Source organism: Diabrotica virgifera, chromosome 3, assembly GCF_917563875.1.
Source record: "Diabrotica virgifera virgifera chromosome 3, PGI_DIABVI_V3a".
NCBI classification, from domain to species: Eukaryota; Metazoa; Arthropoda; class Insecta; order Coleoptera; family Chrysomelidae; genus Diabrotica; species Diabrotica virgifera.
Window position 1 is genome coordinate 143634748 of NC_065445.1, and position 23865 is coordinate 143658612.

The 23865-nt window shown below is 34.3% G+C and overlaps 1 long non-coding RNA gene across 1 annotated transcript in view; it reads right to left on the reverse strand.

Annotated features, from left to right (window-relative positions):
• The window catches only part of LOC114332122 (uncharacterized), a 28228-nt gene extending 25924 nt beyond the window's left edge, over positions 1–2304 (reverse strand). The window contains exon 1 of the long non-coding RNA XR_007696806.1: positions 2195–2304. This is a non-coding gene — a long non-coding RNA (uncharacterized LOC114332122). The remainder of the gene's footprint in view (positions 1–2194) is intronic.
• Between the last annotated feature and the right edge of the window lie 21561 nt (positions 2305–23865).

Sequence of the window (23865 nt, forward strand, 5' to 3'; positions counted from 1 at the left end):
TAACTCAAAAAGTATTGAGTTTTCAAAAAAAAGTATAGACCAGTTTTTGCTTAGAAATAGGTTCTTCAGCCACTTCCGTGCTTATTTTGACCAACAAATTTTCCACCCCCTTGAAGAAGTGGGAACCGCCCCAAGATAAAAAGCGCCATAGTATATATGGTAGATTTTGTTTCTTGAGATATTCCCTACTTACTGTGAAAATATCAAGTACATCAATGTAGTAGGATGGAATTCGGAGCCAAATACCCTCATTGACTGCTCTACAATAATGCTCTGCTATGAACGCGTGAGAGAGGACACACATAAGATTATAGCAAAATTTCTATTTACCGTAACTTTTCGAGTTTTTGAGCTACAGCAATAAATTTTATGTCATTGGAAAGGTAATTTTGCATTCTTTCAAAATGTGTTAAAATATACAGGGCGTATCAAAAAAATTAAGATTTTTTATTCATTTCCGGTTCAACCGGAAGCCATGTTTTTGGTAAAATTTATTGTGATAATAGATAATAAAATACCATATATGCTTGCAAAATTTCAAATTTCAGTTTCTATTAAGAAGGAAGTTACGGGCACTCGAATATTTTTTTATAAAAAATTCATAACTCCCCTCCTATGGGGAGTTAAGATATATGACTAATGTCATTCAATTTACTGATAGGATATCAAAAATATATCAAAAAATAAAAAAATTCCTTGGAGCCATTTTTGAAAAAATCTAGTTCAAATTTATGTCAAAATTTGACCCCTTAAATATAGGCAACCCATATCTTTTTCTGAAAAACGATAACATCTTTCTTATAGCCCCATCTTTAGGCTATATAACGACTTTTTCAAATTAAACTTATCTTCAAAAACTTTTTAGATAGATAGGGAAATGTGTCGGGGGGGCGGTCGGCCATGTTGGCCGCCATTTTGAATTTGGAAATGTCAAATTCCGTACTTTTATTTACCTATCGATGAGCTTACTTTGAGTTGAATTTCATTTATTTCTGTCAAAATTTGCAAAAATGGGCCCTAAATAACCCCCCTATTTCGGCCCCCCTTTGAGAGATTTTTTTTAAAAGCTTAGTTTCTCGACAAAATTCTCTTAAACTTACTCATACCGAATTTCATCAAAATCGGTCCAGTAGTTTTTGCTGGGCGGTGGCGACATACGTACGTACATACGTACGTACATACGTACGTACATACTTCCGACATGTTTTTTTTATTTGCTTTTTAGACTCAGGGGGACTCAAAACGTCGAAGAAAAGTGAAATCTGAAAAAAAATTTTTTGCACGATCCTATAACTTTATCTATTATACTATACTACGTATATAGTACGATAAAGTAATATTATACTATACTACGTATATAGTACGATAAAGTAAAAATTGAAAACATTCCAATTAGAATAAATGATGCCCAAATACCATATGCATCTTCTGCAAAATATTTAGGTATCACACTTGATGCAAGGCTTCGCTGGAAAGTCCACATTAAAAAGAAAAGGGAAGAATTAGGTATTCGTTACAAAAAAATGTACTGGCTGATGGGAAGAAACTCTGCATTGTCCACATATAATAAAATACTTCTATACAAACAAATACTTAGACCAGTATGGATGTATGGTGGCCAACTCTGGGGCTGTGCCAATTCAAGTAATACCCAGATTATCCAGAAATTCCAGAATAAAGTATTAAGAAACATCGTTGATGTTCCTTGGTATATCCGAAATGTCGACCTCCACAAGGATCTTGAGATGGAAATTGTAGACAAAGTTATCAAGAAGATGGCAGGTAGTCAAGAACAACGGCTCCATAGTCATGTAAACATCGAGGCCATCCAGCTCCTCGGTAATACTGGGCTAGAAAGAAGACTCAAATGAAGAAAACCATTTTTGTTAGTGTAAAGTGTTAGTGTAAAAGCAGAGCATAGTGTTGTATTGTGTGTTAGTTTTAGTTTTAAAATGCATACTGGTTAAAAAAATAAGAGGACACCATAGGGTTAAGATCTTAGATTATGTATCATTTAGTAATATAAGTTAAAGAAAAACTGATAATTGGTCAACTGATGACCAGATTTCAGTAGTATAAACACGGCTTGTGTTTAATAAAAAAAAATGTTTAATTTATCTTTACCGGATCACATTCTAGTCTACAAGTAAGGTCGTGGAAGGTTAATTAATATTGGAAACCGCTTAATAATTACCGATAAGGAAAACTCCCTTGAGCTGTCCGTTTTATTCAATTACATCTTTCCCAACCACTAACACTTTAATTTCAGCGCCTTAAGAAACTTTACTGTGACATATATCACCAAATTACCTGAATCAGTGAACATCCTCCTTGATTATCAATTTGGACTCTGGCAAGTAAGTAATTAGAACGCTCTGGTCGTGTAATACCAGTTGTATTTTTCTTTGGCAAACTCTTGGCACATGACAGATTAAATTAGGAAACTTTCTAATGAAATTAATTCCAAACTTCCTCATCCTTTGCATATAACATTTCATATCCTTTAACTTATCTATATTATGATCCGGAGTAAGTTACAGGACAGGATCGCGACGAGGACAGCAGCGAAGAATCTTGATTGGTTCTTTAAGACATCTAAAAAAATATTGTGAAAATAAGTAAACATTGCTTTAAAATACATTCTTAAACAACTATCAAATAAGTAGTACTAGTATATTATGCAACGAGCATTTAATGATGGTCATTATGAAGCGAGTATGAGGGATACGAAACGAGCCGCCTCGAGGCGAGTTTCGTATAGAGTACGAGCTTCATAATGATAATTAAATGCAAGTTGTATACATGTTTTGTTCTATGATCATTCACACCAAAAAATATATTCAAATTTATTAATTTTGTAACGCAAACAAATTAAGTAGGTTGACAGTTTGTTTACATATTTAGAACTGTCAAAGCGTATGTATTTGACTCGCCATTGCGATTCTATTGGTTAAAAATCTGTATCTTAACGAAAATCTGTGTCATAATGAAGTTCATTTTGATACAGGTAGTGACATCATAATTGATATAAAAAAATATTAGAGTCAAAATCGTTATGGTTAAACCTCGGAGTTCCGTCACTCGTTTGATTAGTCAATCCTGACTTACAGCCAAACCCCGAAATACATTTCATTTTCGGCCTTTGACTAAAGTGATTTGAAAGCAGCACAGAGAGTTGGAGTTTAATTAAAAATATGAGAACTAATAAGAAAAAAGACGTTATATCACCAATAACAACGGAAAAATGGGAAGAATATTTCAAAAAATTACTAACAGAACAAAGACCAGAATTTGTTAACATAGAAGAAAACACGATAGGTATACATATAAATTCATCAACATTACAAATAAGTAAATCAGAGATGGAAGAAATAAACAAATCCCTGAAAAATGGAAAAGCCCCTGGTCATGGTGACATCCCCGCACAATTAGTGAAAGCCGGTACAGACAAACTTCAAGAGAGCTAAGAAAACTCTTCCAAGATTGCTTAAACGGTGCCGAGTTACCAAAAGAGTGGAAATAATCTATAATGTCAACAATCCACATAAAGGGCAGCAAGGATCATTGTGAAAATTACAGAATAATTAGGATGTATGGGAAACTTATTAAGAACAAAATAGAAAATGACCATAGAGATTACGAAGCAGAGGAGCAAGCTGGCTTTAGAGCTGGACGGTCCACAGTAGACCACCATCAAACCAACATTAAACATGGTCTTATCAAAGCAGTCCAAAGTCTGTATAATGGAACGACTACAAAAATTAAAACTGGATCAAGGATGTCTGAGGGATTTAAGGTCACGAAAGGATTGAAGCAGGGTTGTTGTATTTCTACTACCCTCTTTAAAATTTATCTGGAACAAGCACTCAAGCTGTGGAAAAAAATAATGTTATGGCATGGGAATCCTTCTAAATGACGAGACAACACTATACACTTTATGTTTCGCTGATGACCAAATTCTGATTGCTCAGGATAATGACGACTTGAGTTACATGACACGAAAGCTAATAGAAGAATATAACAAATGGAGTCTCGAAGTCAACATTAAGAAAACTAAACCATGTGTATTGGAGGAACAAAGCAGTCCATTACATTAGACGATGGGGTAGAAATTGAACACTGCGATGAATACAAGTACCTGGGCATGAAGATAACTGAAGATGGATCACTCGATGCTGCTATAAAAGACAGAAACATACAGGGTAGAAAAGCCATATCCATGATGAACGGCATTCTGTGGGAGCAGACAATATCTAAAGCGAACAATACAATAGCATACTTAAAAGTATAATCACATATGGCAGTGAAGTTTGGCCACTGAAACAAAGAACGGAGAAAATATTACTAGTAACAGAAATGGACTTCGGATCGGATACCAAATAAGAGAATACGAGAAATGATGGGAGTCACACATACAATAATTGATGACATACAAACAAAACAACTAATATGGTACGGTCATGTACAGAGAATGCCAGATGACAGTATCGCTAAGCAGATTTTGGCATGGACACCACAAGGAAAAAGAAAAAGAGGAAGGCCGAGAAGAAGCTGGAAGGAGGGAATTAAAAAAGAACTAGAGGAAAGAGAAATCCCTCCAGGTCTATGGTTAAGCAGAAAATATTGGCGGTTAGGAGTCGGAAGGCGTCAATGAACGATGTAAACCGATCGTAGTAGCATCAAAGTGTTTTTAGTCAAACCTGGAAGTGCCTAATTTTTCAGTCAAACGTTGAACGAAAAATAGTCTGTTTCGGGCTTTGTCTAGCTAGGCGATTCTATGGTTTATTTTTAAATCAAGACGAGTGATTCAAATTTACCGCGCTGTATTGCTTGTTTGTAATTGGTCCACTGTTATAAAATTTTGACACTAATGACATTTATCAAATTTTGACACTAGTGACATTTCATAGGTTAATTAAGTTATATCGGCGATTTTTTGTACTTTCTGTGTTATTCCTTTAATTTTTAGATTGTTAGTCTGCTTTTATATAAAAAGCAGTTGTTTACGGAAACTCTTTAGCGACGTATTAATTTAATATAATATTTAAGGATTACCGCTGAGCGCCGACTAGATCAACCAAAAAAGAAGATGTATTTGGCTATTATTCTAGTGACTTTTTTGGGTATAAATCTGTCTTTTTAGTTTACTCCTCCTGGTTAAAAATAAACTATAGAAGTGACTAACAGACTCGGCCAAAGGTCGATCTTTATTGTACTGTACACTGTCAGATTCGATGAAAAAGGTTCTTCAGACAGAGGAAGAAGTAAGATGCTATGAATTCGTCTGGAGAGAAGCAAAATGATACTGATGATAATATTAAGTGGCAACTTTCTCATTAATTGCTGAAATTTTTTATTTACTTAAATATTCATTTTATTGTTGTTTCTTTTATAATTTGCAGTCAAAATCAATGGTATTACTATACAGTGCACTATAGTGAACGTGCCTTGTTTTTGCTTTGCCCAGCTATAACGGTAAAAAAATTATTAAAAACCGTTCTAATATAAACTTAGTACTTAGGCATATTACAAATATGTATTTCATGTATATTTCAATTTTTAACTTTATAATTTACATGTAATTTGAGTTGGCTAAGTATATGAATTTTATTTTAGCCCAAAGATATAAAATGGGAATCTCATTGTCAACTGTGCAACCAGATACTTTAATAGAAGAAAAAACTAAGGATCACCGTACTGATAAATCCCCTGAAACGCTGTTACTAATAAAGAAAGAAAATTGTTCAACAATTGAGATTAATTTTTCAGATGGGGTTCGTTGTGTTTGGCCAAAATACAGCTCTGCCGCGCATACGTGCAAAACTTATAAACAGGTTGTACATGTGTAAGCTTACAGCATATTTTTGGCGTATACTATGAAAGCTTCGAAAGTAAAGTTACATGCATGCGTTGTGCATAGACAGAAAATATAAAAATAAATAAAGAAAAGGTAATTGAAGGTCTTCATGCTGATGCTAATGTTTTGAAACAATAACTGCACAAAAACTTTCGGTCAATTCCGATCGGAAAAACTGTAACCATACCTGTTCCTAACTTTGAGAGAGCTAAAAGAGATGTTCGAAATGTTAGGGATATCATGCAATTTGGGATAAACCAGTGACGGTTTATACAGAGTAGGGATGAAACACCAAACAATAAACACACTTTTTTCGAGGAATCAAATAAAATAATGCAAAAAGAATTTTTTTTAATTTCGAAGATGTCCGACGTTCAGCTATCAGTGACAAGTCTTTATAAAATGCTATTGCAATAAAAAATGCTCTTCAAAATTATGAAAATATATTATGTAAATGTGAAATTTCTAACATATTGTGTAATTCTAAATGATATAATACTTCACTTTGTGAGGATAAAGACAATTTTTTTTTTAATTTTAATTACTTTATTGTTATAATTTTATTTTAATTATTTAATTTATTTTAATTTTAATAATATAAAAACAATAAACATTACACATGTCAAGATCAAAAGTCAAACATTACACATGTCAAGAGGTAAATGCCCTTGTATTCTCAATATTTCTATACGGAGCAGAGACTTGGACTCTTTGCGCATGGGAGCGCCAAAAAATTGATGCCGTTGAGATGTGGTGCTGGAGAAGAATGCTGCGCATACCTTGGATAGCTCATAGGACAAACGTTTCCATTCTAAACCAACTTAATATTAAAAAAGGCTGTCCACAATATGTCCGCAACGAATTCTGCAATTCTTTGGTCACGTGGTTCGCAGAGGTGACGACAGTTTGGAGATATTAATTGTTTCTGGAAACGTTCCAAAGAGAAGATCAAGAGGACGATCACCAACTAGATGGTCTGATCAAATAAAGCATTCAGCAGGAAACTCATTCTGCGAAGCTCTTAGAGCAGCTGAAGATAGAGACCAATGGAGAAACATTGTTAGGAATATTGGAAGAAATCACGATCCTCAGTTATGGGGAAATGACAAGAGAGAGATGTCAAGATCTTCTTCTTAAAGTGCCCTCTCCTTAATGGAGCTTGGCTTCTACAATTACAAGCTTTTATCTTTCTTCAGCTATTCATATTATCTGTTCAAAATTGAGCCATTTCAAAATTGTTGGATGTTTCTTAGCCACGATAGTGTTTTCCTACCTAATCTTCTCTTTCCCTCGGTCTTTCCTTTCACTATTAATTGAGCATATTATTTAGTATGTAGCCTAGGTATGATGTTTTCCTAACTTTCACTGTGTTGAAAAGTTCTCCTTCTTTGCCTATTCTATGCAGCACTTCTTCTTTTGAAGTATGCAATGTCCATGAAATTTTGAAGATGAGTCTTTGGATTGGTAGATCTAAGTTTCAAAGGCCTCCAATTTATTTACGGTTGATGTTTTAAGGGTGCAAGTTTCAACTGCACAAATAAGAGTCGATTAAACGTAGCATTTTGATAAACGTAGTCGAATTTCGAGTTTTGTTCGAGAATCACACAGCAGTCTTTTGATTTTTTTGAACAATTTTCTGGTCTGTTCTATTCTCGATCTAATTACTAGATCATGATTTATGTTGCTATCAAGCCAACATCCCAGGTGCTTACATTTGTTGACCTTTTCTAAAATGTGCCCGTTTATTTTGCAAGGTTGAGGTACGTTCTCTTTTCTTTTTTTCAGATTGACATCACTTTGGTTTCCTTAATGTTTATTTTCATATCGAATTGCTTACAGATTGAGTTGGTCCTGTCGATGAGTCGTTGTAGACACAAATCGGAATCCGCAATCAATACCTTGTCATCGGCTTATCTGATGCTCTTAATGTTTACGCCATTTACCTTGACTCCATCCTTGGAATCTTACAGTGCTTCTTTATATTAAATAGAAACTTGAAATAAAGATTAAATAGCAGGGGTGACAAAACACATCCTTTCTACTTCTGTTGCCGTGGAACCTTCGATCCTAATTCAGGTGTTTTGGTGCCAGTATAAATTTTTGAGTAGTTTGATCTCGTTACCACCTAAACCGACTTCTTGCAACAGTTCTAATAGTAGATGTCTTACTCTATTAATTGCTTTTTCGAAGTACATACATGATTATTGATGTTAGCCAGCAATTTGTCAAATGCTTCTGATTCGTGGGACCACATGGAAAACACATCGTTTCAATCTCCACCATCCAGTGGGTTGTTTGTCTGTGGTGAAAGGCTGGTAATATGCTAACTAGCATATTGTACCAACACTGTATTGCAAGCACTCCTGGCTCCAGTTCAGTGACTCCGTCTCACGCGTCAGTCTCAGTCGACAGCGTCTGTGTGCTGTTTGTAGCAATCAGTTTAATAGTTATTTAATAACAGAGTGATTGTTTGTGAATTATTTAATAGTGTTGTGTAACAGCTTTGAAAATGGCTAAGTCACTTCCAAAGAAAAGATTTCAGACGATTATATTAAGCATGGTTTTACCTTTATGGAGAAAAACGGCAGTCATTTACCTCAGTGTGTCAACTGCCATGCTGTTCTTAGTAATGATGCAATGCACCCCGGACGTTTAGAACGGCATCTAATTACAAACCATTCTTCTTTGAAAGATAAAGGCCCAGAATTTTTTATTGCCAAAAAAAGCAGCCTAACACGTATGAAACTTGACTCTACTGCAAATTTTCGTGTTGAAAATGAGAAAGCTGTGGAAGTATCATACAAAATAGCACTTTTGATAGTTAAAGACAAGAAACCACATACTATTGGTGAGTCACTAATTAAACCTTATTTACTTACTGCTTGTAGTACCGTACTTAGTAAAGACAGTTGTAAGAAAGTAGAAAAAATTTCTCTCTCAAACGACACAGTAAAACGTAGAATTGATGACATGGCTCTGGATTTGAAAAATCAACTATTGCAAAAATTAAAAGATTCACCGTTTTTTTCTTTGCAGTGTGACGAAACAACTGATATTTCAAAGCATGCACAGTTATTGTTTTACTGTCGAATTATTGACAGAAAACGGTTCCTGGAGGAAAAATTGTTTTCAACATCTCATGAAACAACAACTAAAGCCATTGACATATTATTTTCTGCTCTTGAAGATTTTTTAGTAATCAACGAACTTCCATGGGAGAAAGTAATTGGCATATGTACTGATGGGGCCCAAGCAATGACAGGATGTCGATCTGGATTTATGGAATTGGCAAAAAAATGAAGAACCCTAGGATAACTGGTTCTCACTGCATTATTCACAGACAAGCTTTAGCTAGTCAGACTGTATCTGAACCTCTCAACGTCACATTAAACTTAGCAATTAAAATAGTTATATATATCAATTGGTTTTAAAACGTCTTGCGACGTTGTCTGATGCCTAATTTCCATGACACTCTATCATCCCATTGGCCCTCTCTAAGATCTCTTGCGCTCATCGCCTTCGTTGCTCCCTCTCTCCAAGATTTCTTGGGTCTTCCTCTCTTTCTGCGGTTTGGTGGTACCCATTGCATAATTATTTTAGGGATAATATTTATTATCCCATTATTAAAATAGTTAACCACATCAAATCCAGCGCATTAAACACTAAACTCTTTCAGGCACTATGTCAAGAACTGAATAGTGATCAGGAAACCCTCCTGTTTCACACAGAAGTCCGGTGGTTATCCAAAGGAAATATGCTTGCAAGATTATTCAATTTAAAGTCAGAAGTTGAAATTTTGTTAATGACTTCAAAACAAGAAAATCTTCACAGAAGATTTACAGATGACAAAAATATCTTTTACTTGGCTTATTTGTCTGACTTTTTTGAGACACTTAATGTCCTGAATCTGAAGCTTCAAGGCCGTAAAAACCTATTAAACACTTATGATGCAATTAAGGGGTTTATAGAAAAAATATCGCTTTGGCAACGCCGCCTTCACAGTTCCAAGCCAAACTTTTCCTCTTTTCCTAAAGTGAACGACCTCCTCGATGATATTCAAACCCTTCCTCTACATCTAGTTTCGTATTTGAAAGACGTCATATCACGGCATTTGGAAGAACTGATAAATCAAATTCGAAAGTACTTTCCAGATGTTAGCTTGGAAAACTGGGAATTTAAGTTGACAAGAGATCCTTTTCATATCGAAATTGACATTCTTCCAGTTAACCTTCATAAGCAAAAGCAGATTTTGCAAACATGGACTTCGAAGAATTTTGGTTAACCTACTTTCCTGTTTACCCAGAAGTGGCCTTAGTATCTGAAGTTATTAGTCCAGTTTTTTGGGGTGCAAAGCTGTCTCGCCTCCTCGTGGTGCACCCTGGGTAACGCTAAATGAGCAGCAACATCGAACCGCCAGACCATCTTTCAGATCTCCTGGCGAACACATTGCAGTACAACCATGCAACAAACAAAAAACGGTTCTTCTCAGAATCATCTGACAATTGGACCAACAATCCGAGTATGCCAAATAAACATTGAAGGTATTAACAGAAGCAAGAGCGAATACATCAGCAAGCTCTTTGCAAAACATAGCATTGACATAGCCACAGTTTAGGAAACACACACTGCTGATGACTTACAACTGAACAACCGAGGTCAAATTCCAGGATATAGATTGGTAGCCTCACTTAATCACCCACAATATGGAATTGCTACCTATTGTAGAACAGATATAAAAAATGTTAGCACCGTACATTCTTACTCATCCCAAGAACTCTTCATACTGGCAACCGTAATAGACAAGATCACAATAGTTAATATATATAAACCACCAAACGCAATATGGCCACCAGAAGTGCTTCCCTCATTCCCGCATCCATCAATATATACGGGAGACTTCAATAGTCATCACACTACATGGGGCTATAACCAGTGTAATCTCCAAGGCGAACAAGTGATTGAATGGGCGGAGCTCAAGCATCTTAGACTTCTGCACGATGCAAAACAGAAGCCTACCTTTTTTTCCGCTAGATGGCAGAAAGGCTACAACCCAGATCTTACATTTATATCCACCAAAGATGACTGCCATAATCATGCAACTAGAGAAGTTCTTGATAATTTCCCAAAATCGCAGCATAGGCCGGTGATAACAACCATGGGCATCACTATTCCCATTATAAACTCAATTCCTCTGCCTAGATTGAACTTTCGTAAGGCAAACTGGGATAAGTACCAAGCACAATTGGATAAAGATATATTGAGCCTAAGGTAGAAAACTACGGAAGATTCGCCAAACTTATAATTAGCTGTGCTAAAAAACATGTTCCACGTGGCCTAACCAAATCCTACATCCCATGCTGGACCGAAGAATGCAAAGACCTGTATGATCAATATGAGCAAACCAGAGACCCAGATCTAGGGGAACAACTTCTAGAGTCTCTAAATTCTGCAAGAACTACCAGGTGGAGGGAAACTCTCGAAAACCTTAACTTCACGCATAGCAGTCACACTGCCTGGAGCCTGCTCAGAAAACTGGACACAGGCGCTAGTATCCCAACAACTAACTCTTCATTACCAAATCCAGAAGATATAGCGAAACGCATTGCGCAAATCTCCAAACCAGTCATAGAAAAGGCTCATAAAGGAGAAGTACGATATCAGCTCAAAAAGATCAAAACTGCATCTCAACAAAGCCTACCCATCATGAGGCAAATAGAGACCGAGGAACTTTTCAACGCTCTAGACTTAATTAAGTGCCGCAAAGCTGCAGGAGTAAAAAAAATATATCCTGAGTTCATAAAACACATTGGTCCAAAAACTCGAAAGTGGCTCCTCGACTTCTTCAACCAGATAATGACGACGCAAAAGCTCCCCAAACTATTCAAGCAAAGCAAAGTCATCGCAATCTGTAAACCAGGCAAAGATGCTTCATTGCCCGAGAGTTACAGACCAATCGCCTTTTTAAGTGTCTGCTATAAATTCTTTGAGAGGATAATCTACGCAAGACTTTTACACTCTGTAAGCGAAAATATTCCCGTAGAACAAGCTGGATTTATGCCAGGAAGGAACTGCAGTGATCAAGTTCTTTCTCTAACCACATTTATTGAAAATGGCTTCCAAAAGAAAATCAAAACGGCAGTAGCATTCATTGATCTGACTTGTGCTTACGACACGGTATGGAAAGAAGGACTACTACTAAAATTGTACCAGATGGTACCATGCCAATCATTTAATAAGCTAATAAATCAAATGCAGTGTGACAGATTATTTAAAGTTAGCGTTAATGGGAAAACTAGTAAATACAGAAGTTTACAGAATGGGTTACCCCAAGGATCGGTTCTATCGCCGCTCCTGTTTAACATTTACACCTCAGACGCTCCCACGACAATCTCACGCAAGTTTATTTATGCAGATGACATGGCTTTAGGCATACAAGAAAGAAACATCGAGAACGCCCAAGCTATCCTAGAAAGCGACTTACATACTGTTAACACATATTTTAAAAAATGGGGCCTTCAGCCAAATCCCACAAAAACAGAAGTTACTGCCTTCCATCTAAATAACCGGGAAGTGAACTACAGACTAAACATAGAAAGCGAAGGGGTTACCCTAAAACATAACCCAAATCCAAAATATCTCGGTGTAACACTGGATCGTACTCTAACTTTCAAGGAACACTTACATAAAACTGCAGCTAAAGTAAAAACTCGCAATAATATCATTCACAAGCTTGCAAACACCTCTTGGGGAGCCAATGCAGACACAATCAGGACAAGCGCTCTTGCATTAGTCTATTCAACAGCCGAATATTGTGCTCCAGTCTGGCTAAACAGTCACCATACTAACGTCCTAGACACACAACTAAATCAGACAATGAGGTATATTACGGGGACCATAAAAAGCACACCAACTCAGTGGCTTCCAGTTCTAAGCAACATTGCACCAACCAAAACACGACGGTTAGCTGCCCTTAAATCACAATACCAGAAATGTCAAAAGAATCCCTCATTGCCAATAAATACCGACATAGATCAGTTAAACCAGGGCCAATTGCGGCTGAGATCTCGAAACCCGCCAACAAGAACAGCAAACAATCTTCCAAACAATTTCACAATTGATGAGCATTGGATAAGCGAATGGAACGAAGAAGTGAACAATGCACACCTAATAGGAAATCCCACAGTCAAACTCAACGGTTTCTCTCTTCCGCGTCGAGAATGGTGTAATCTGAACCGAATCAGGGCAGGTCATGGAGTGTGCAATAAATCACTTAACCAATGGGGTATCGCAGACAGCCCGCTATGTGACAAATGCAATACTGCTGAACAAACAGTCCACCACATTACACAAGCATGTCCAGCCACACAATTCGAAGGAAGCTTAATCGAAATCCACGAACTAACTCCTGAGGCAATGGAATGGCTCCACAGTAGCAATATCCGCCTTTAATGTTTTCATTTATATTCTTACAATCTATTGTATGTTTTAGCAATGTGTAAAGTTCATACGAATATATATATAGTCCAGTTTTCATCCACATATCTTTGCGAATCTGGTTTTTCTGCATTGGCGTATATAAAATCAAAATACCGTTCAAGGCTGGACGTTGAAAGTGACTTGAGGTGTGCTCTGACACAGTTTCAACCGAAAATCGAAAAACTTGTCGAGAACAGACAATACCAACCGTCTCATTGAAAGTGCAAAAACACTCATATAAGACTTTCAACTTTATATGCGTATTTGATTTTTTGATTATTATTTTTCTCAAATAAATAAACAATGTTAAGTTTAATGAGACATCCAATAAACTTTCGTATTTAAATATATCTGGATTTTTATTTTGCATCCCAGCTTTTGCTAACGTAGAGTTAGCATCGTCAGTTTCACAATTTCACTGTTCTAACTTGAACCAACCAATTATTGACTGGATGGGAGGCGTGAGCTATCTTCAGTGTTCAAAGGGGGCGCCAGTGCTAAAAGGTTGAGAACCGCTGTTGTAAACTATGAAAACTAACTGGCATATTGTAATCATAATTTATTTTGATCCCCTATACACATAACATTCGATTCCGTATAAACCTTCCCATAATCCCACATAAACATAACATTTAACTTAGACAAGTTACAAGAAAACAGTTTCTGAACCTCATTGTTTATTTTTTCCCAAATTTTATTAGTATTTGATTAATGTGGTAGTTTTATATTATTTATTTTTTACACAAACTATCGAAAAATTCCCCCTTTTCCGTTGTTTTTGACAGTTAGAATGTCCGCTATGTTATTAATTTACTAATGTTGGTATTTTCTTTTTGTAGTTTGATTTATTGAGCAAAATAAACCATTTTTGACTTCTCTTTGTTTCTTACCCTTTCTTTCTTTCAGAATCTGGCATTGACAATAGCATTATAAATTCATCTACATTAAAATATTTAATATCCGCTATGAGCTCATAGGTAGAGGGGATAATTAAAAATTCGCGAGCGCCAGTAGTGACAAGTCTGTAAGCTTTTACTGGAAATTTGACATAAATGTCAAAGTGATTAATTTAAAACTGTGAAAACATTAATAGGAAATAATATTAGTTGGTCAAAGCTGTGGTGTATATTTTTACCTTAAATATACTTACGTTTTAAATACTAAATTTAAGTTTTTTTAATATTTCGTAATATGTAATTATAAATTAATCTAAGCGTCATCTACACGACAATTGTGAAAGTATCCGAAGTAAGAAATTAATATTTCATTAATAGAACGTTAAAATGATTAGAAAAATCTTTAAAAAACCGATTACAATTTAATTAATTTTTTGCGTTGTATATATTAAGCGATAACAATTAAATAATAAATTAAAAAATTACACAAAGTTGCATTAGTAATCCGCTAGAAGCGACACCAGCGAAGCTCAGAGCGTATACGTCTGAATTTTTGTTAACAAATGAGGCAAATTAAATTAAAAATGTAAAGACTGAAATAATTTTGTACCCACTTATGACTATAGATATACAGGGAGAAGTGAACTTTTGAAGTGTGTAGAATATATAATTCCTAGCTGAGCGCTTTTGGCTTATAAATCCATCTTCAGAGCTATGGTCAAAAAGTTCAAAATACCACTATGAAGAGAAATGGATCCCATGTACGATATAAAAAGACTTTTCTTATGCAGTTTTTAATGATAGAAAAAAACCTTGTATGTTGTATGTCTGTTGAGAAAAATTGTTCAATGTTGCCGATGAAACCGTACACTTCAGATGGTAGTATTTTTTATACTTTACCATGATCAAATATTCGTTATCTGTAATGTAATTTTTTGTGTGAAAGTCCTTTGTGCTCGTATTTGATGTTTTTAAATTTTCCGGCTACAAACCAACAGCAACATTGAACAATTTTTTCAACAGACAGACAAGGTTTTTTTCTATCATTAAAAACTACATAAGAAATAGAAGTCTGTTTGTATCGTAGATGGGATCAATCTCTCTTCATACTGGTATACACACTCAAAAGTACACTTCTTTCTGTTTATCTGTAAATTAAATTAAACTATTAAAAGATTTTTCTCTATTTCCACTTAACAACAAAATAATTTATTTAATTTGTGTTTTCAGTTTTTTAGAACGCATTCACATTTGAGTGTCAAGATCATCATTCAAAATGGATAAGCAAGACTTTAAAAAGATGTGCAAACGTTTTCAAGATCGTCAAGGTCTGGGAGGGAGATAAGCTAAAATTTACTAATAAGCTTATCCGTTTCACCATTCCTACCGACCGAGGAGGAAAACTCAGTCATAAAGAAGATGAAAAAATCTTTGTGGTCCTTAGCCGATTGAAACGGCAGCAAAAAACTACCGAGGTGAAGATTGAACCTAAAAAGTTATTGTCATTACAATTTTAAAACCAAACAAAGATCCGAATCTGGCACAATCATACAGACCAATTTCACGCGTCTTGTATTCTCAAAGTTTTAGTAAGACTTGAATGGTGGTTAAATGAGAAAAAACTACTTCCACATTTTTAGTAAGGCTACAGACAAGGATGTGGTACTATGGATTCACTATTCGCTATTATCACTACTATTGTAACTCTCATTCAAAATGAATATTCTCGCAATACATATGTACCAATGTTATGTTTGGACATTGAAGGTGCATATGACAGTGTTAATTTAAATATGCTAAAAGACAAAATGAATCATCGATTCCAAATACCTTCTCTTCTAGCTCAAAATATTGTCAATTTCTACAAAAACAGGAAAATACAATATTTCATTTTTTAATATATTACAATATGCTGATGACTTTTGTATTTATACTGAATCTAAAAAATATAATGATGTCTTAAACACATTGGAAAATATCCATGAACATTGCCGTAAGTGGTTATAAAAATGGTTTTGGGTTAGCAAACAACAAGTCTAATATTTGTATATTCACTAGACATAATGTACCTCAAAGAGAACAAATAAAATTAAATGATGATTACTTTCCTGTTTGTAAATTAGTAAAATATCTGGGTATGATTCTGGATACTAAATTGACCTGGAAACTGCACGTTGATTTTATGCTTGATAGATGCAGTAAGGCACTAAATTTTCTTAAATTAATTTCAAAAACTTGGTGGGGTGCACATGTTGAAATATGTCTTCTATTTTATCGTTCATATGTCTGATTTATTAGGTATGGATTATGGCTCAGTACTGTATGGATCGGCTAGTAACAATTTAGGTCGCATAGATATTTTTCTAAACACAGTATTGCGTTGTTGCACAAGTGCTATGAGATCTACCCCTATTGAAACAATGGAACCGCCCACTAAATTCAGAAGAGAATATCTCAGCCAAACATTTTTCTTAAGATTCGATGTTACAACACTTGTTTCTATAAAGAAATTAGTACTTTAAATTATTTTGATTTAACAAATAAATATTTAATAAATAAACACTGCGAATAATAATACTGAACTTGCAGTTGCAAATAAAGTGGTAAATTTCGAAGATTTCTTTAAGTTACTAATGTAAATCAAGTAGATAATAATATAATACAACCCAGTTATTATCAGCACTCTTTATTGAACCGTATTGTTTTTAAACAACTACCTCACAAATTGGTCAAAATCTGTTTGTATTTATACAGATGCATCCAAAAGTTCAACTTGTGCTGGTTGTGCCTTTTATATTCCAGATAAATTTATAGAAAAAATGTTTAAACTGCCCTGAAATTTCTCCATTTTTAGTGCCGAGGCTGCGGCGGTATATGAGGCTTTAATTTATTTCAAGTTAGCATCCTATAATTCTGCAGTAATTTTAACTGATTCATTATCTGTGCTTACTGCTATTCAAACACCTCAACTACCTTGGAGTACTTCTAATCCATACATTTTTTTAATAAAAAAAAATCTTATTTGAGATTAAAAAACACACCCAAAAAATGCAAGTTATGTGGATCATAGCACATTCAGGACTTACACATAATGAACATGTCGACCAATTAGCTAACAATTCCCTCATTTATGGAACAGTAACCAAATATCAGCCCTATATTCTAGATTCTTTTGCTTGTTTAAGAACTGAATAGATGGGGAACTAGAAAACACACTGGGAAAAGTAGTGTAGCGTATCAACAACACAATACAGTTTGATACAACCGATTATTCATGAAAAATCTTGGTATAATAATTTCACCCTCCCTCGCAAATACATTTGTTTAAAATCGAATTCAGTAGCATTAGATTTGGACATGCATGTTATCCTGCACAATTATTTAAAATAAACATATCAGATTCGAATATTTGTCAAGAGTGTGAGGTTAAAAGCGACTTAAACCACATATTTTTTGAATGCAAGGAGCATAAATAACTAACCAATAACCTAATTAAAATAATTATTATAGACCAATAACCTAATTAATAATTGACTATAATAAACTTATTGACTGTTTGGTATCTTTTTTGTCGGATACTAAAATATTATTGTAATTAGTTATATTTGTAAAACATGTTTAAAAAATATTTAAAAATAATTAACACAAAAAATTATAAAAAAATGAAACAAAAAAAATTGTTTAAAATGATTAAATTAAAAAAAATCTAAAAAATATATAAAAAAAATTAAAGAAAAAAATAACTAAGAGGATTTACCACCTACGAGCTGTTAAACCGGGTTGACATCTTATTAGTGACAAAAAAAAAACAAACAAAAACTACAAAAAAGAACGCAATTATTTTAATAGTTATTTATGATATAAGTGTTAAAAGTACACGTTTAAGGCACGCATGTGAAACTCGCTTCGCTCATTCTGCAATTCACATGAGTGCCTTAAAAATGTACTTTTTAACACGCATATCATACAATATTTTTTCTACAAACGTAATTACAGAACAATATCTACAAAAACTTTTACTTGAACTTGACTGACATTTCATTTCATTTTTTGACAGTGCATCAAAATTGCCTATACGGTCAATACAAACTGCAGTGTCATAAAATTTTTAAAGCACTAGTGCCTTAAAGTAGCATATTTAACGCTCGTATGGAGTGCTAAAAATTGCATTTTTTAACACGGTTGTAGAAAAATATTATTATTATAACGTTCATATTTTTATTTGTAAAATGTATACGCTATGTGTTATTGATAACCATAAGTATAATATAAGTACCTATAGTATTTATTAACATAGTGTGTACATTAACATAGTATGTACATTAGCTGGAGTATGTACAGGAAACAAGTTTGAGGATAAAGAGACTTGGTGGTGGTCAAATGAAGTACAAGGAAAAATAAAAGAGAAGGGAAAATTATATGAAAAGTGGCAAGAAACCAGATCGGACATAGATCTTCAAAACTATATGGTCGCCCAAAAGGAAACGAAAGTAGCAGTAGCAAAAGCTAAAGCAGAAGCGTATTCAAACCTATACGATCAACTTGATACCAGGGAAGGCGAAGCAAAGATATTTAAAATAGCCAAACAGAGAGTAAAGAAAGCAAGAGATTTTAATCAGATTAGATGTATCCGAGATGAAAATAATAAAATACTAATTCACGAAAAGGATGTCAAAAAGAGATGAAGAAAGTATTTTAAAAGTTTATTAAATGAAGAATTTGACAGACAGCCTGTAAAGTTAACGGAGACAGTAACAGCAGTGATTACCAGAATAACAAACGAGGAAGTGGCTCAAGCGCTTCAAAAAATAAAGAAAGGAACAGCAATCGGACCAGATGATATTCCTGGGGAACTATGGAGAGCATTCGGAGAGACAGGAATAAGTTGGCTAGCTAGGTATTCATTGATTTTGGGAAAGCATATGATAGAGTTCCTCTAGAGATTCTGTGGTGGTCACTCAATAAGAAAGGAGTCAATGGCGAATATGTAAAGGTTGTAAGAGATATGTATGAGAGAGTAACGACTAGTGTTAGGACAGGCGTGGGAGAGACTGATAAATTTCAGGTGAAAGTGGGACTGCACCAAGACTCGGTGTTTAGTCCTTATTTATTCTCATTAGTTTTGGACCAGATAACAGCGAAACCACAGGGTAGCATTCCATGGTGCCTAATGTATGCTGATGATGTAGTGTTAATAGGAACTAGTGAAAGAAACTCAGAACAAAAACTGGAAAAATGGAGACAAGCTCTGGAGAAAAAAGATTTAAAACTTAGTATGACAAAAACAGAGTATTTGGAATGTTCATTTAAAGATGGAGTTACTACAAATAAAAGGGCATCTTTGGATGGCGAAATGATTGTGAAAAGCAATAGTTTTAAGTACCTAGGATCAGTATTACAAAGTAATGAAGAAATAGGCGGAGATGCATGCAGTAGAATTAGGGCTGGATAGATGAAGTGGAAAGAAGCGAGTGGCGTGTTGTATGACAGAAAAATTCCAATGAAGCTGAAGGGAAAATTCTACAAAACAGCCATAAGACCGGCTATGATCTACGGAACTGAATGTTGGGCAGTGAAAAAGAAAGAGGAACAACGAATGCATGTGGAAAATTAGAAATGAGTATATTAGGGGAAGTCTAGGTGTGGCACCAATTGATGCCAAAATGAGAGAGCATAGGTTAAGATGGTTTGGTCATGTTCAACGTCGAGACGTTAGTCACCCAATACGAAGAATAGCTGAAGTGCAGATTTCTGGAACGAGTAGAAGAAGAAGACCAGGGGGAGACGATAAGGCAGGACATGTTGGTAAAGGGAATTAACATAGATATGACCCAAGATAGAATTGCGTGTAGAAATGCAATTAGGGATGCCGACCCCGCATAGGGAGAAGGCAAAGAGAATGATGAGTATGTACATTAGCTGTAATGAGTAGGTAGAGTAAGAAGTAACAAATAATTGTAATATTATTATAATAATCATGTTTCACTAATTGAAAATTTCTTTAATATATTTACTTTTGATTGAGACTGGCTGAATGACTATAGTCCAAGCAAAAAAATAAAAAAAAGATTGAACCTTCATACTGTAAAGTTCAAATGTAATAATTACAACTCACATTACAAATAAAGTAAAAAATAGCAATGTAAATGGTATCTATATAATTTTTTTAATGTTTTTTTTAATTATCCAAATGGATTTAGAATTCATCAAAACTTTTTCGTCCTATCCGATAATCACTAGTGAGAACCTAGCAATATATATTAGAATTAAAACAAAAATGTTGAAATATTGATGGTTAAAAAAAATTAATGTGTGGTATCTTACTACATCAATAGATGAAACTAGCCACAGAAGTGGGCCAAAAGACATTTAAATTACTTAAATAAAGTATTACAATTAATTAATATTATGGCACTAAGTCGATATTGAAAGATTAAATATTTTGAAGGAAAGATTGTATATCTCCTTAGGGGAGTTATTTTAATTAAAATATATACAGTGGCTCACAGGTTAAATGATGCAGTCCCTACTCAATAAAACTAGCTTGTGTCCAGGCGCGGATACAGGGGGGGGGTCAACGAGTCCATGGACCCCCCGATTGTCTTGGACACCCACCCATGACCCAACAGACTATTTCCGTATTTCATCCGTAACACGAAAAGAGTCCCACCAGAACTCAATCTTTTTGATACCAAAGGTATCTGGGATGAGTCAATTTTTAGATCCGCGCATGCTTGTGTCAGTGGTTTAATATTTATTAGAAAAAAATTACATACTGAAATTAAGTTACCATTATTCTTATAAAATAGCAAAAGCTATTTTTTGGGTTTCAAAGATACCACACTTAAATAACAAAAAATATTTAATTATTTTATGGATGATTTTGATGTCACAGCTAAAATGATGCAAATTTTAAAAGAAGAAAATTAATAAAGACAATAAGCTCGACGCATTGAAAAATGATTGCTAATATTTTGTAGGTCCTCCTTCATTATCAATTATTACAGCTTGTAGTCGTCTAGGCATGGATTCAACCAACTTTCTAGTGTAGGTACTCTGGGGATATCGTGTCCCAAGCTTCAGTAATTTTTACTTTCAATTCATTTCGATTTGATATAGGGGCACTATTTACTTAATTTTTTAATGTCAACCACACATTTTCAATAACATTCAAATCGGGTGACTGGGCTGGTGTTTTAACCACATTTCGGAAATTATAAAGCAACCAAGTACCAACCAGATATGATGTGTGTTGGATCATTGTCCTGATAAAAACGATAATTGTTATTAATACCTAATTTTTTAGCACTAGCGGCGAGATGCTGCCTTAGTATATCCCAATACATGCATTGGTTTATATTCCCTTCAATAAAATGGTACCTACCCCTGCAGACGACATACACCCCCACATCATCACTCCACCTCCACCGTAGCCTTCATATTTTTAATTTTAGTTCTTCATTTGGCTTTATCTACACTGATATTTTTCTATCGGATCCAAACAAGTTTATTTTGGTTTCAGGCAAATATTACTGAATTCCAAAAGTTCGCATTTTTATTATAATGCTTCCTGGAGAACACCAATCTAATAAGCCTATTTCTTTGGCTAATAAATAGTTATTTTCCTAACTAGTGAGGAAAGTGATACTTTCACGCACGAGACTGCCGTTGACCCGAACGACGCGATAGCGGAGTTTGGGCAAGCAGTCGAGTGCGGGGAAGACACTTTCCGCATGCGTTAGGAAAAATATTTTTTCTAGGACCGTACATTAGGAAAAAAGCCACAAAAAATAGAGTTATATCAATTTTTATTTAGAAGGGAAAATACACAAATTAATTCTTTGACAAGGTTGTCAAAACCAAACTTTCAATATAATGGGTTACCACGATGAAGATATTGGTTTCCATGACAACGATTCAAAACCATTGTAATTGTCTACTGATCTGACTTTTAAATATTATGTCAAAATAATTTTATTTCATCGAATTATCAGTAGTAATTGCACAAGAGCTCTAAAATTATTGAATTTTTCCCGAGTGTCACTTTGACAGTTTTAATTTCACGAGCCGAAGGCGAGTGAAATTATTTCAAAATGTCACGAGAGCAAAAGTTCTATATTAATTTTAGAGATCGAGTGCAATTTGTTGCGATTATTTCATGAATAAAACTGTTCAAAACCAAAATTGTATTGTAATTTATTTATGTAAGTGTACAAATTAGTACAATTAAACACACAGTTGTTATAAATATTTCACGGTTGAAAGTCATCACTTTTATAATTTTTAAAACATTAATTGTTATTAATGTCACTGAATGTATTTTTTCCTAGAAACGAAGGACATCTGACGTAATATACTTGACGACGGGAAATTATCAAAAATTATCGATTTAATTTAGATTTCTGTAGCTTTCTATTGGTCAGAATCTCCTATGAATGAAATAATCAGTAGTAATTGCACAAGAGCTCTAAAATTCTATATTAATTTTAGAGTTCGAGTGCAATTTGTTACGATTATTTCATGAATAAAACTGTTCAAAACCAAAATTTTATTGTAATTTATTTATGTAAGTACAAATGAGTACAATTAAACACAAAGTTTTTAGAAATATTTCACGGTTGAAAGTCATCACTTTTATAATTTTTAAAACATTAATTGTTATTAATGTCACTGAATGTATTTTTTCGTAGCAACGAAGGGCATCTGACGTAATATACTTAACGACGGGCAATTATCAAAAATTATCGATTTAATTCAGATTTCTGTAGCTTTCTATTGGTCAGAATCTCCTATGAATAAAATAATCGCGCTAATTTCATTAAAACATAAACACAATAAGATACATTTGAAATAAATTAGTAAATAATATCTAAATATTAGTTTATTGTATGTATTATAATATATTATAATGCCATACTACAAGGTATTTTACTTTCACGCACGCCGTGCGGGAAAGTGCAACTTCCGGAAACCAAATGCATGCGTGAAAGTGGCTCTTTTAGCACGGCCGTAGAAAAAGGTTTATTTCTAGCAGTTCGACCATGTAGATTATTTTTTCGCAATATTCGTGTAATTGTTTCGGGGTTACATCTTATTCGAACTATCTTTCCACCTCATCTCGCAATTTTGGTGCACTTTTTTTAGGATCATTTGCTATTTCTCTGAGAACCCATCTTTCCTCACGTTCGGTAAAAATTTTATTAGGAGCTAGCCTTGATTTATTTTCAACTCTATTTTCATTTCGGTAACGGTCAATAATGTGCTGAACGGTTGATGAACATTTATTTACCATTTGGGATATGTTTCTTTGGCTATATCCATTTCTACGTGAGTAATAATTAAATTTCTTTCACTAATCGTAGTTCGGAAGGCACATTTTTAAATAATTTTATTATTTGACGCATGTCAAATTAAACATAAGTAAGTATGTTTTTCAATTTAATCTAACGCCTACTTCGCAAATTTCAAACAGAAAAGTTGTGTAAGACTTTATCGTATCTGCATCATTTTAGCTGTGACATCATAATCATACATAAAATACTGAATTTTTTTTTTATATTTAAGTATGGTATATTATATATTTGACACACAAAAATAGAACAGTCATATCAATGGGAGCAAGGTTAGGATAATACC